The following is a 14,662-nucleotide window of genomic DNA, read 5'->3' on the forward strand; positions in this document are numbered from 1 at the left end:
TTCTTTAAAATGTGTAATTATAAAGATGTGCAGAATGATTGTGAAATTATAATAGCTAATCTCATTGAATTTTTGTTAACTAAATACTAATTTAATCATTTTTATTGGAAAATCTTTTATTAAACATTACATTTTATTATGTATTTATTTTCATAAGAGCGTAAAAATAATATTCCTTATAATTAAATGTTTGCATCAGAAAACTAAAAAATCATAGAAGAAATTAAATGAGATTTTAATTTTTTAAAAATATATATACAAACAACAAAATGTATGTATATAATGCTAATTATGTTAAATGATAACTTTAAACATGAAAATTAACATTTAAGTAGTGCAATAATTTAACGAAAAATGATTGTTTCATTATATAGTAAACATTTTTATTATGCATTCTTGTACATTATATATAAGATAAGTGCGAAAAATAGAACTTCACAAAATTATTTGGATAAGATACAATAGAAGCATAAAATTATTTTACTACTTAAATACTCTCTTGTTTATATTATGTATGTATCAGTAACAAATGTAATAATAGATCAAGGACAGAATAAATCTAACAGTATCATGGAATTTTGTGTGTTCTGAAATATCGATCGTGCAAAAATTACAGGTTTTGTTATGCCATCTATGTTTTAGAGCGGTTAGTGGAATCATGTTACATTTAACCGCCGAAGTTAATAAAATCAACACAAGTAAATCCTCTTCTTCTGTTTGTAACAGCCATATATACTGTTTAAATGACTTAAATTAATTTATTTATTAAATAACTGATAATAATATAATACGTACCTGAATCATCTGCGCCCTGGTGGCAGAAATAGGAATTAGAAATTGAAATTACATCATTTCGCGCGGTGTTATACTGAAAGGTCGAAGCAACCACAGAGAGTTTGTTATAAGTGTGAAAAATTTAATACACATCGACATGTCATTGCTTCAAAACGGTGAGAAACTTAATTTAAATCGTTTCGTATTCACAGTTATTAACATATTAAGGACGAATCATGTTTCTGAGAATTGTCATGTTTATTCCAATGCTTGAGGCCGATGACGAAAATTTTCATATTTTCATCGTTGTCTTTTAGAAAAGAACAGGAAAAACGATTATTCTGCAATATGTTAACACAATTTATAGTGATTTATCATATTTCCATGTAAACAGACGAATATTGAAATAAATTTAAAAAAAATCACACAATATCCGGATACTAATAGAACGTGTTACGTTCTTGAACTAAGTGCACCCTGGTGGTAAATTTTGAGATTAAAATTTGAAATTACATCATTTAGCGCGGCGTCATATCGAGAAAAGGAAGCAACTGTATAGGGTTCGTCAAAAATATGGAAAATTTAATATATGACACCAAATTATTGCTTCAAAATGGTGAGAATCTTAATTTGATTAACTTTATATTCGTAATCTAATACAATTTATTGCGATTTTTCGTTTTTCCTACTAGAATAAAAGAAATGTACTCGTCGTCGAAATGAATTAAGGCTTCTGTTTTAAGCATGTAAGAATTTTTGTATATTCTTATATTTTGCTGTAATTATTATCTATTCATTAAAAAATAAAGCCTGGTTTTAAATTTATATATTAGAGTTCCAATTTTTATAGAAATTAGAATTTATTACAATCAGAATTTTTTTGCTATTAAAGTTCTAAGTTTTCGTAGAATTTCATACTTTATTATCTCAAATTGTTCGAACAATGATTATTGTTTCTGAGAACAAATTATAATAATTCATTATTTGTTAAAGGAATGTCACTCTTTCCTTTTCTTTCCGACCCTCGGAAAGGACCTAATGGTGCTTTAAAAGTAAAACATGTAAGTATCTTCTTATTTTGTACTTCATTTAATTCTATTCCTTGTGTTTTACAATAATTATTATTAATTAAAAAGTAGAATCTGATTGGAAATTTGACAAGTGCAAACCTTTCATTCTTGAATTGAATATTATCATTAAAATTTTCTATTCAATGGAGATCAGTCTTTTATTATTTCAAACTTTCAAAATAATTAGCACTGTCATTGAGAATATAATATTTTATGCTTTATTAGGCCTTTTCCAGTCTTCACTTCTTCTATTGAATTCGATGATTTAGATTTGATGATGGCTTGGTGTTAATTTCCCTTGAGGCACAACAATATCGTTGACAACGCTCTTCGCATTTAATTGTGAGTCACATGCATTTTTGTTCCTCTGGTTACTCATAGGATGTCATAGGATGAAAGGTCCAAATCGATACGGGTAACTGCCCCGGCAAATTTGCCATAGAAAATGGCAACTACTAATGGTTTTCTATCTTCTGGATCACCCGGAGAATGGAAAGCCATTCTCGTTACTATCTTGCCATTATCCTTGGTTTTAGTATTTGTAGTTGTAGTATTTTTTTTTTTTTTTTTACCGATATACTATATGTCGTCCCTCCATTACATCGGGCAAGTCGCGGTCTTTTTACTAGTGTTGCGAGAAATTAATTAGAGTTCTTGAATTAGAGTTCTGATAAAATGATATCTTAGTGCTGCGAAAAAATGATATTCGTGTATATTTTAGTGTTGCGAATTATGACATCGCGATTGTCTTTAGCAACTTTGATTATGAATTGTCAGAATTTTGTAGAGAGTTAATACATGTTGAAGTTTCTCTTGCTTCTTTTGGTTTTAGAAACGCTAACGTTTTATTAATTTCATAGTATTGCGATTTTTACTAGTACAATATTTGAATTAGCTTTTTCTTCGTATATGGATGGTAATTTTATTTTTATTTTAAAAATTAGTGTTGCGTCCTTCCATTGCGATTGTTTTAATCAGTTTTCTAGTTAGAGTTGCGTTGATGAATGTTCGCGTTTTCTAAAATAGTGTTGCACCTATATCATGCCCAATTTTCTTTCACTGAACTGTGGAAGCACGCTCCAGCTCCTGGATCATCTGATGTAGTTTCACCAACAGTATGTCATCATGCTCAATATCACGATAATATGGTAGTATAAAATATCATCCATAAAAATTTCAAAAGTTAGCATTATATTTCTTGAAGTTTAGCCTACAATATATTAAATTCTACATTTAATTCTGTGCTAGCATGAATGTAGAAGTATTCGTATTGTAATTGTATTCTTCACAATTTTGTAATAAAATTTAATTTTAATTCCAGCCGTAACTAATGTCGTAATTTTCTTTTATGAATCATTAAAAATATGATTAGATACCACCCGTGCGTTTATACTTTTAACAGATGAGGATCTTTTCATAGCTAGTGGTTTCGTTTTCATTTGAGTTGAATTTAAATTGCAGTTGAAAATTGAATTGAATGTACATAATTTCTGTGCTCCTCGTAGCAAATTTTAGAGGGCGCAAGAAACATTCTGATCTTTTTCGAAGTCGGTATTCCAGAACGTGAGACACAAAGTCCCATTTAATGTCACGTCTATCCAATCCTTAGTCAATGGCATAACAACACTTCTGACTTTTTGCACGATCGGTATTTCAGAACATATGACACAAATTCCCATTTGAGTCTCAAACACCTTATGCAGACCTATCTACCACCATACATCTAATCCGTATCTTATTTATGCTTTGATTTCGATAAGGTTAATGAAATTAATATCATAGATTCCTTATTGACATTTAATCTGTATTAATATTATTAATATTCTCTATATTCAGTAGAACGTTATTATGTTAACATAAGTATTTTTATAACGATCTAAATTTTCGATGTTAAAGCATTAACAAGTATTTGAATTCAACACAAGGAAGGCAAATTAAAAATAGTTTTAATGCATATTACATTGCATTGTACAGTATGTTGAAATGAATTAGTCTTAAAGTTAACTTTTCGATAAAGTATCATTATCCTTGGTATTCTTTCGTCATATGAGCGCCAAGTAGGAAAAGATTTTTATCTAGTTTGTATATGATATCGTGAGGATTCTTATCAGATAACGCAATTTATATTTAGGCTTGCAGTGGAACACGCATATTCAACGAAAAAAAGTGCAAAATTACAGCATTTCTTAAAATAACGTTTATATCATTGGTAACAGATTCATGTTAACCAAAATAATAAATATCGTGACTAATCGAGGATCAATTTCAGTTTGTCTCTTTCGAGTGGTTGAATGGTTGAATTTTGCACTTTTGTCTGAGAATGGATTACTTACAAACACCTGGCCTCAGACAGTGGTCACAGATACGGTGGATCACTTTACAATAGAACTGTGTAATACCGCTTGTATTTTTTACGGATGGATATGTTAGAATGTGTATTCGCAAATCATCGTTTCCAGCGCGGGTATCGCTGAAGCTAATGTTCTTGTTAGTTAACAATATCCATAATTCTAAAGCTTAATCTAACGTGACAAGTTTCACCAAGGGTTCCGTTTAACGTCAGATCAATTTCAATTCAACTGTCATTATGGATTCTTTTCAAACCCTGCTTCTCCCTGAATATCGCTACAAAGTAGGCCAACTTATATATTTCCTGTAATCGTATACGATAAACAATGTATCCTATAACTCTATATTATTACAGCACAACGTTAATTTAAATTAACTTGGTCGGTAAACGTATCGAGGAGTAAATATGTAATCATTTTAACCGACTAATTTCGGCTTGATTTAGTTTGGGTTAATGATTAACTATAAATAATTTACATATATCACGTGAATGTTTTGCATTTGAACTAATATGTAAATAAAATATATGAAACAGGAAGAAAAAAATATTCAAAGAAATTTTTTATAGTTTTTTTAATCTTCTAAATATATAAAGTTAACTGATTGGCAATTGCAATAAAATTTTTGTGTTTATTCCATTGAAAGAATGATTAAGTGTAAAAAATAGCAAAAGAAAACAAGATACGACGATACATTTTACTGATCATACTATATTAATTGGTGACATGATTCATTTACCATTCATGGAAGATTATCTCTTCTTCGCAACTATGAGCTTATTGTCTTCCCTGTTTCGTACCACTTTTGTATTGCTCTTTAAAAGACCGTATTATTTCTGATGGTTTAGGATGGCTTTCATCAATTTTTTAGTCTGCTTATTGTTTATATTATTTTAATAATGATTTTAATAAATCAAAACGTTTTTTCCGTATTATAATATTAAAATTATTCTTTGTGCACATAATTTTCGATAATTAAGTTTCAATATTAAAGCTTTTCTCATACTTGTCTTCTGTTTTCATTTCTTAAAGTTATGAGAGTATCTTGTCGACATACACAATACCTTTAGTTTGAGTTTGGTGCTCCTCATCTTGTTTTCAAATTATGAAGACGATGACGATAATGCACTTGATATATAGATACTTATTTTTCCTTCTTCACTATAATGATATATTTTGTCATCAGTAAACTTCCACGCAATTTTTCATCAATCTAATATCATTTTTCCAAATATTTGAATTATATCGTTACACTGTTCGAATCACAGCCATCTGAGAACATTGTAATACAGCAAAATTTAGAGAACAAAGCATTTGTTAAACAAAATAGATGTTAATATGTAAAAAAATAATTTTCGATAATTTTGGAGCAACCTTTAAGACGACTTTGGGCTCTTTTTTATTACTATCAAATACACCCTTTGAAATCATTTAAATCCCTCTTACAATTATTCGTTTTCTCTCATTAGATGGCGGTTGTTTATGTATCTAGCTCTATGAATATACACAACTCAAAAAATGGAACTGAAGCAAAAGTTTGTTTTATCAAATAAATATTACAATGGGTATTTTATTTTCGATATATTATATATTTTTGAATATTTCATGTAGCATTCCATACATATATGTGTTTATAAATATCTTATAGATACATAATCATCCACGGTCTATTTCTTATTTAGATGTTCGATTTAAATGGACATTCTGTATCATTCAACAAATACAACTATCTTAACTATATGCTTTTAATTTTATGCATCATATGCTATTCTAATTGTTCAACGAATCCTCAGATATTTGATTCCTGGAATCAAAAGATCTTACGATGTCTTACATTTGTAATGTAATTCTATACATTTAAAGTTACGTGTAGAGAATCAAATTACATTCAATATACATTTAATATCAATTATTGTATGACGAAATGTCACGATGCTCGAGAAAGTCAAGAAACAAATTTAATACCTTTTCGCTCTATGTTTCATGAATAGATTAAGTAATTCAATTCGTACGACGGTTTATTGTACAATATTTTGCGATTCAATACACAGAAGAATGGAAATGTTCTTATCGACTAAGGTCATGACTCATCGTGTTAAATATAGATACATATTTCCTAAGAGATTTATTGGGATGCTTTGCATCGAATCTAAGAGGAAAAAAGTTCATAGCGGTTCCGCAGTCGGATATCTCAACTAATGTACTTTCCTAGATACAACTTCAAGTGGATACATTTTCGATTGATTAAACCAGCTTAATTTCTTTCATTTATATAAATATCCTTTCGAATGCAAGAATGTTAAAAATCATGTAATATATTCAAGTGTATAAAAAAAAAAAATGCAAAAATCGAAAGTATTGATCACGTTTTTGCTCGAAACACCTCGTGGAAGCCGGTTTTTTATCATTTTAATTATGGTGAATTCTATCAAAAATTCCGAAGAAGCTTGAAGATAATAATCATGTTAATATACCGCTACTGTAGAAATAAAAAGATGATCGTTCTAAAACTTCAATGCGAAAGCTGTATTTTCCAGCATTTTTAGTTTTCTATTTCGTATACTTAGAATTTGCAAAGAAAAATCTAAAAAGATTCTCTAGCTCAGATTACTGTCTCTACGATCTTTCCGAATTTTCTCAAGATTTTTGCATACCATTAAATAGGCAAAGTAAGGTAAAAATCGACAATCAGAATTTATTCTGTAATTAGCTTTCTGATCGAGGTAGAAGCTTGAAAATTAGTGTACGATGATGAGCTATCGAATGATATCAGCAGGTAAAGTCATATTAAGAACACCTTTGACCTATTACACTGCCGTACACTTTCATACAGTTTTTAAGACATACAATCTCGAAATTTAGTGAAAATCATACAAAAGTCGTTAGAAAACTATTTTCTAGTTTACGAATAAATAAGGTAAGTGATAGTAAAATTGTAAGTCATGGGCTTGTTCAATTTGTGAGGAAAATGATTGCTAGTTATAGTGCTATGTCAACAGAAAAAGATTGTTTTCATTGCTGACAAATAAGAGTGCAAAGAAATATTATGGTTTCAATGATATAAATAGTTACCACAGTAAAATGATAACGAGGAATTGTTCGGCGTCGACGACGTGACAGACGGCAATGTCATTGCCAGAGGATTCGCTACGACCGCGGCCGTTGAAACTCGTCGTGTCCGGGAAGTTGGTCCATTAGCTCTTAACATTCTCGCGTTAACGCCGTTTATTACGTGGGCGTAACGTAATACCTTCGCGTGGACCATTTTATCAGACGGCACATACTTCCAAGTATCTAAGTAGACGTTACGACATCAATTATTGGAATTGTCAGCAACCAAGTGACAAAACATGTAAAAGCTCACAACTTTAGATTTTGGATTTGTTTATCTGTTTATTTTATTTAACTGTAATTTGATATTAAAATCAATGTGTAAAGTATATCTAAAAGAAATTTTTTCTTCAGAATTAAATTACTCGTTTCCTCATAATATATTATAAGGTGGTTAGCACGGTACTGATTGATTGTTTATAATTTCGGGTTCAAGTAATGGTACCATCTTTGGGCGTGTTAGAAGGAGCTTCGAAGGCTTTTGCACCATGTAGCTGTATTTTGTTCTGCACCCTAATCACGCCGCGATATCCGATAGAAGTAAGTAATAATTTATTTCTCTTTTTGGAGAATTCATTAAATCAGAATGATCATGGCCGTGTAATGGAAAGTTCTAAAAAATAAAACTATTGTATCGTTGTAGCATTGTATCTTCTATGTTTCTTTTGTATTATGGAAAGATTAAAGTTATCTTTTTTCTTTTACGGGATATTAAATCTTCTCTATCAATTAGTGTTTGCTTTACTAAGTGAAGCTTTATAATTAGTATCTCACGAAAAGCAATTTTATAATTCTTTTCTTCTAGTTTTGTAGTGAAATGTACACGTGTGAGCGAATTATGGAAATATGTAAAAACGCATGAAAATGAACATTTATGAAGTTTCTTAGATAATATACATTTTTCTCTTTCCTAGATTGTTATTTAATTTTAGTTTATTAATGTTTTATTCATTTCTATGACATAAACCCTTAGAATACGATACATTTTTTACGGAGATTCATTTTACGTATTTTTTCATAGTATTATTATAATTTTTATGAATAAAATGCATAGTTGTAGGGAGTAGGGTGTCATAAACATTTTCCATGTAAAATATATCTATATAAATAGTTTATTTTAATGCTAAATTTTCTCTTTGTAGAAAACTGCAATTGCATTATCATTATAATTCTGCCTTCATTCATACAAGTAAAAGCAGTAAGCGATACACTTACAAATTTTCGGTTAGCAACACGATAAAATATGTCGCGAGAAATGTTTAAGGAGAAAGTCGAAATCCTTGAAATGTTTATACTAAGTGAAATAATCTTACCTGCATGACGCATACACGGAAGATTGTTGTTAAGTCAATAGTATTGTTTCTTATATTAAATACAATAATTCATATAGTCTAATTGCAAGTACAGATATTTAAACATCAGAGTGAATAGTACAAATCCGGAAGTAAAAGTAATATAGGGAATAAAAAGATGGAAATTGCCATGTTCTTGTTCCCAGTTAATGGTATGTCATTTTCTCAAATTTATTATTTTTGTTACTTTTGAAAATTATCTTTTATATTAATTTCATAGAAAATAATTACATAACATACTTGTGATTTCTGATGCTTCGGGCCTCAATCGTTCAAAATTTATTTTGCAATGTTCACAAAACGTCGCAAAATCGCAATATACTACTGATACGTTTGAAATTCGAAAAATCACAAATATGTCATTTTATGAAAGTTTAAAATATAAAATTATATGTATAAGTTTGTTTTGTATAAAGATATTTAAACTAATTACATAAAATAGAAAATAGTTTAATACGTAAGATATATAATTATTAGAATACACAATAAAAATGATATTCGTAGAAAACAAGTATATAATTAGTAAAATATGTGTGTAACACAAATATGCCATATATATACATATATTTATTTTTGTATGTGTAATGATGAATATGTATACATATATGTACACATATTATAAAAGCTTATTTCATAAAGTAGATATAGCATCGAGAAACTCAAATAAGAATATAATGAAACGTATAACATTAACGAAACTTATTCTTCTATTTTTATATTGCTTTCTCTATCTCTCTTAATTCCTTACTAATTTTCTGTTTATCAGTTTCCCCTTTTTTATTATTACGGTACCTTTTAAAGCTTACAATTAGAGTTCTATCCGAGTTTCTTTTACTCACCATGTCTGCGATACAGTGTTACGCAAGACATATCTATAACAACCGCCACGGACAACTAATGCAATTTCGACGATAGATTAGATTTCCCTTTGATTTGTCTTCTCTCGGCCCGAGGTTTGAAATAGGCTGTAGGAAAAGGCACGCTAATCTTTCCTATATTTGTTGCATGACAACAAGATCAAGATACACTATTAATAAAATTTAGTTAACGTATCAACCTCCGACGTGATTCGCTGCTTTAGTTTCACTGGTTGCTTTTAATTGACCAGTCGTGTAATTAGATCTGTTGTTAAGGAATGTTTCGTACCGAAATGGCATATGTGTCTGTAATTGAAGAGTATAATTTCTATTGACTGAACGCTGCATTATGTAAAAGTCGATTCGCATTAACATCGATAATTTAGATTAATAATGATTTGTGTACATGTGGTAATGTTTTTGTCATTAATCTTGACGTAAATGATACTTGCAATCAGTACGATGATGTATACAAGTAAGTTTAGATTACAACGTGCTTCGCGATTAAATATTAAGCAATTTTATAAGAGAAGAAGTTTGCAGTTTAATTTTAATTTAAAAAGTATCAAAAATTTAGATTTTATTTAAAAAACATTCTGTAAACGATGATATAAACTTACGAATTCACAGTAATAATTTTTTAATACAGTAATAATTGTTTACTACTAAACGATATCAATTTTTAATGTAGTTGGGCGTAATTAATTAGTATATGAATGCTATAATAAATAAAATCGTTTATATTTCTCGATAGCAAACATTAAAGAAATTTTAATTCATATTGAATTAAAAATTTTTTGGACCTATGGTAGAAAGGCGGAAACAGTTATTACAACATACATATGTATGTTTGCATATGTATATATCCAGAAGACTGTCAGAACTAGTTAGAAGGAATATCAAAGACTTCTGCACATCATTACATATCAAAAATAGAAAATGACTATGTACATAAATTAGTACTATCTTCTATTATGTAATATAATTACTTAAAAATTCTTTTCACAGATATCTTTATTAGGCAGTAATATCATAAATTGTGGGACTTCATTATTATAAAATTTCGTTAAGAATGTCAAGAATGTCTAATAGTAAGGAAATATTGGTAGCACGTTAGAGATTGGAAAGTAATAAAAAATAATTTTGACTTTGCCTAAGCTGTGTAATAATTTAATAAACGTGATCTGTCAGGTGAAAGTTAGTTTCAAATAAATTGACATATTTCTATATTACCTTCATCATTCGAAAATAAATTATTCAAACATTATTATCATAATACCAATAATGTCCCAAATTTTTTATAAATACAGCTTTTAGCAATATTCTTGAAGTATTATCTTCATTTTTGTTATCACACCTTGATTCGTTAACGCTGTAAAGTATTCGAACATATCAAAATACATATTGATTTATGAATCACTAAGCCGGAAATAACGATATAACTTAATACAATTTTATGACACGTATATTCAGTAAAAATATATTGAGCAAAAATGATAATACATATACATAAAATAGGGAATTGCAAGCTTCGTAACAAAGAGATAATCTCATTCATGAATTTTATTAAATGACTGTGTTGTAAGCATTTGCGTATATAAAATTATACTTACTTAAACGATGATTGAATGAAAATAATTTACGATAAGCGTAAAAGTATTGTATCATGTTATCATTTGTGTATTTCTACGAATTATAAATCCTCTATTGAATCATTACATTAGCTTGAATTTTACGTATAAAAATCTGCACTTTATCCAATTATTCTATTTACTGAGAAAACATGGGTCTCGACTAAATTGACCCTCTTGATGTTATAACACGCAACTTGACTAAGAAACACCTACGATCAAAGAAAAGGAAACAAACGATTCTTGTACCAATTTAACATCATATATACATATATATGTACAATTTTACATAGTAATGAAAGAATTTGTATAGAAATTGTTGTAGGATTTCATTAAAATTTCATTGGTTACTCATAAATTCTTTGACTAAAATTACATTCTTCAATTCGTCGTTATTGGTTACCGTTCGTACTGCAAATATGTTGCTGCAAATTTCCTCGATTGCCTGGTAATATCGATATCAGGAATAGGTAGGTGGATAAATACGAAATATTCTTGGAATCAGACAACGCGACTTTTCATGCGTTGGAGACTGATACATTTCTAAGAGACGCTATTCGCAAAGAAAAGTACGTCATATCCGATATTGTCAGTTAACCGTGGTATTATGAATACTAATATTATATTCTTGCTACATGAATTGCAAGTTAATTATGGTGAAAAAATATTAAACTGAAAATGAAGATCGGAAAATAAGAAATTGTTGAAATCTGTTTATATATCTTCATATAATATATGTTTCGTCATCTACATTTTCAGAGGATTGAATTATTTGAAAAATTAATATAGCATGTTTCATATTTCCAAATAATATCTGAAAACCTTCATTGATTTTCTAAAAACGAATATATATAGTTTTATACGTACGTAATAATTTACACCTATATTTGTATAATAGTTTTGAAACTCATTTGATATTTATAGAATAAGCGTTTTTCATAATATTTTCCGTATATTGTATAAACAACTGTTGATAAAACTTTAATTCAGGAATCAGTGAATCACTATATTCCGCGTTATCATTTCTATTTACGTTGTGTAAAGTAAATTTCTTCAATCACCGTTGGCTCTGTATTATTACACTTTAGTTACCACTTCTATTTATCAGAGGAAAATATGAATGAATAATAAAATACTATGAAATACGGATTTCATCGATAGAAAATCAATTCATAGAATTACAGTTATTACTAGAGAAGAAATTTTTGCTCATATTTTGAAGAGATAGGATGGAGAGATAGAAAAGAAAAAGAGAAAGAGAGATAGAGAGATCGGTTATAATAGGATAGTGGCTTCTGATCAGCGTCGGCGACGTCTTGAAGGTTGACCGGAAATTCGGAAGAGGTGGTCGGTTCTGGAGAATTAGCACTGACCTAGGGAAGGCCTCGAGGTCGTCGATGGCACACATTCCGAGTGCGCCTATATTAAGTTAACTGCTTCATAGCTGCCGATTGGACAGCCGGTTTGCCATTGCCAACATATAGGTATACGCAGGGCATAGGCAATGCCAATTGCACGCATCCGCAAATTTGCCACCAACTGGCACGCTTATGTTATAGAGTTACTATGGCTCTACCTAAGTGGTTCCTCCCTCTAAGACACTGTGTAAAGGTGTGCTCACAACGATTTCTTTATTTCGATTTCATTATGCTGTAACACAGGAGGAACCTTTCACAATTACACGTCGCCTAAAATATATAAGCTGTGTCTGTATTCAGAAGTTCCAGCGACTCTGTGAAAGAAGAAAATAAGAAAGCGGAAGAAACTTATATTTGTATTATAGTTTCTCTTTTAACACGCTTTTAAATAAAAATGATATTTTTAAGGTTAGTTTGTTTTCAACGATGTGCAATTATGAACGAAGTTAAGATCATGTTTAGTACATTTCATATATATCGATTACTGTAAAAGTACAAGATATAGAAATTAGGTTGATTTTAAAATTTATTTATTTAGTTTATTAGATTAAAAGACACAATTTAGTAAATGTTCTCTTTTACAAAAAAAAACTTCTTTATGGAAAAAATACTTTGTACAGTCTACGTTATTAGTGTTAATTCGAAATATTTTGAAAATAGCAAAAAGCTACAATAAATTATACCCGATATGTAATATAGTAAACTATAATCATTGCTAGTTCCCCTAACTTTGTCAAACTCATGCTCATTATCGTATAATCGGTTGCATGTAGATTTAATGGGATTGTAAGTATTATAACTAACCCTTCTAAAAGTATGATTGCTCCACACGTTACGTGCTTAAACAGCTTACAAAAGTAATTTTTTTATGAGCTTTTTTAGGAAGAATAAGAATATCTTCTTTAGATATTGTTTATGTGTACCTACGCTGCATTACTATATTTACTCTGATAGATAGGTAGTATCTAAAATTAGAATAAAAAATAAATACAATTACAAAATTTAATCTTTGAATTACAATATTCTGTCGTATAATTTGAAAAGATATTTCTATATTTTTCTTCTGTTTCTCCTTTTCTTCCGATAATCTGTCAATTAAATTAACAAGCAGATGTCAGTGAATATATACTTGCTGTATTCGTTTTCTCTTAACAGAAATTATAATTGATTATCTCGTGAGTCAAACGTAGGTTGCAATGCTAAAGGAAATGATATTATATCACGCTCGCACCTGTGTTACTGGTTGCTTTACATGCCAAGGTTGTAACGCAAAACGATATTAGTATTTGCATTAGTATTTGTATTATGACCAAATGCCCGTAATGTAAATTGTGAATCTTAAATAATAGGAACTCTGAAGTTGTACAGTAATGAGGAATTTAATTTCTTCAATTCTCTATAAAAGAAATCTTATATTCGGACATCTACATATATGTATGTATACGCGATTTATACGATATTTGTAAGTTTCTTCTAAAGTAGTGAAACTATTACTAATATAGTAAAGAGTATAAAGCAAATAAAGGTGGTTAACTCGTTTTATATTATTTTTTTTTCTATAATACTGATATATTTTATCAGTAACATTATTCTATGTAATAAAGATAATAAATTACACCATTTTAAAGGTAAATATATAATAATAAAAAAATATTTCTATAAAATATCAAATAGTGTTGACATAAAATGTATGAAATATATGTATATTAAATATTTAAAATATAAGTACTTTAAGAAATAGATGTATGTATATATTTCACATATGTGCACTGGAAATTAAACGTGGAAATTAAATAAATAAACTAAACAAACATTGATTGATTAGATATTTAATATCAGCGTGCAGGTGATAGTACTTTATAAAATTTTGATTTTTCTTTTACATTTCAGTATCAATAATAATAATAAAAAATATGAGTAAATATTGGACGTGAAAACAATTCGTTAGTGAATCCTCACTTCGTAACAATGTTTGATTTGCAATAACGCCCTAATCGTTGGTTTGTAATAAGCGTATGCTTACCGGCAGTGAAGCAATAGACGTGTTAGGCGTTTAGGTCGACTCGATCCACTACTTGTTTCTCGACTCCGCTCGTAAGAA

At 29.1% G+C, this 14,662-nt stretch overlaps 1 protein-coding gene and 1 long non-coding RNA gene across 2 annotated transcripts in view; one reads left to right on the forward strand and one right to left on the reverse strand.

Annotated features, from left to right (window-relative positions):
* The window catches only part of LOC139986416 (probable hydroxyacid-oxoacid transhydrogenase, mitochondrial), a 163,021-nt gene that overhangs the window by 33,031 nt on the left and 115,328 nt on the right, over nucleotides 1-14,662 (reverse strand). The window lies entirely within an intron of this gene.
* Nucleotides 767-2,583, forward strand: LOC139986355 (uncharacterized). Its single transcript, XR_011799625.1, has 3 exons — nucleotides 767-950; nucleotides 1,768-1,835; nucleotides 2,070-2,583. It is a non-coding gene; the product is annotated as an uncharacterized lncRNA (long non-coding RNA).

The sequence above is a fragment of the Bombus fervidus genome, chromosome 4 (assembly GCF_041682495.2).
Source record: "Bombus fervidus isolate BK054 chromosome 4, iyBomFerv1, whole genome shotgun sequence".
Lineage (NCBI taxonomy): Eukaryota > Metazoa > Arthropoda > Insecta > Hymenoptera > Apidae > Bombus > Bombus fervidus.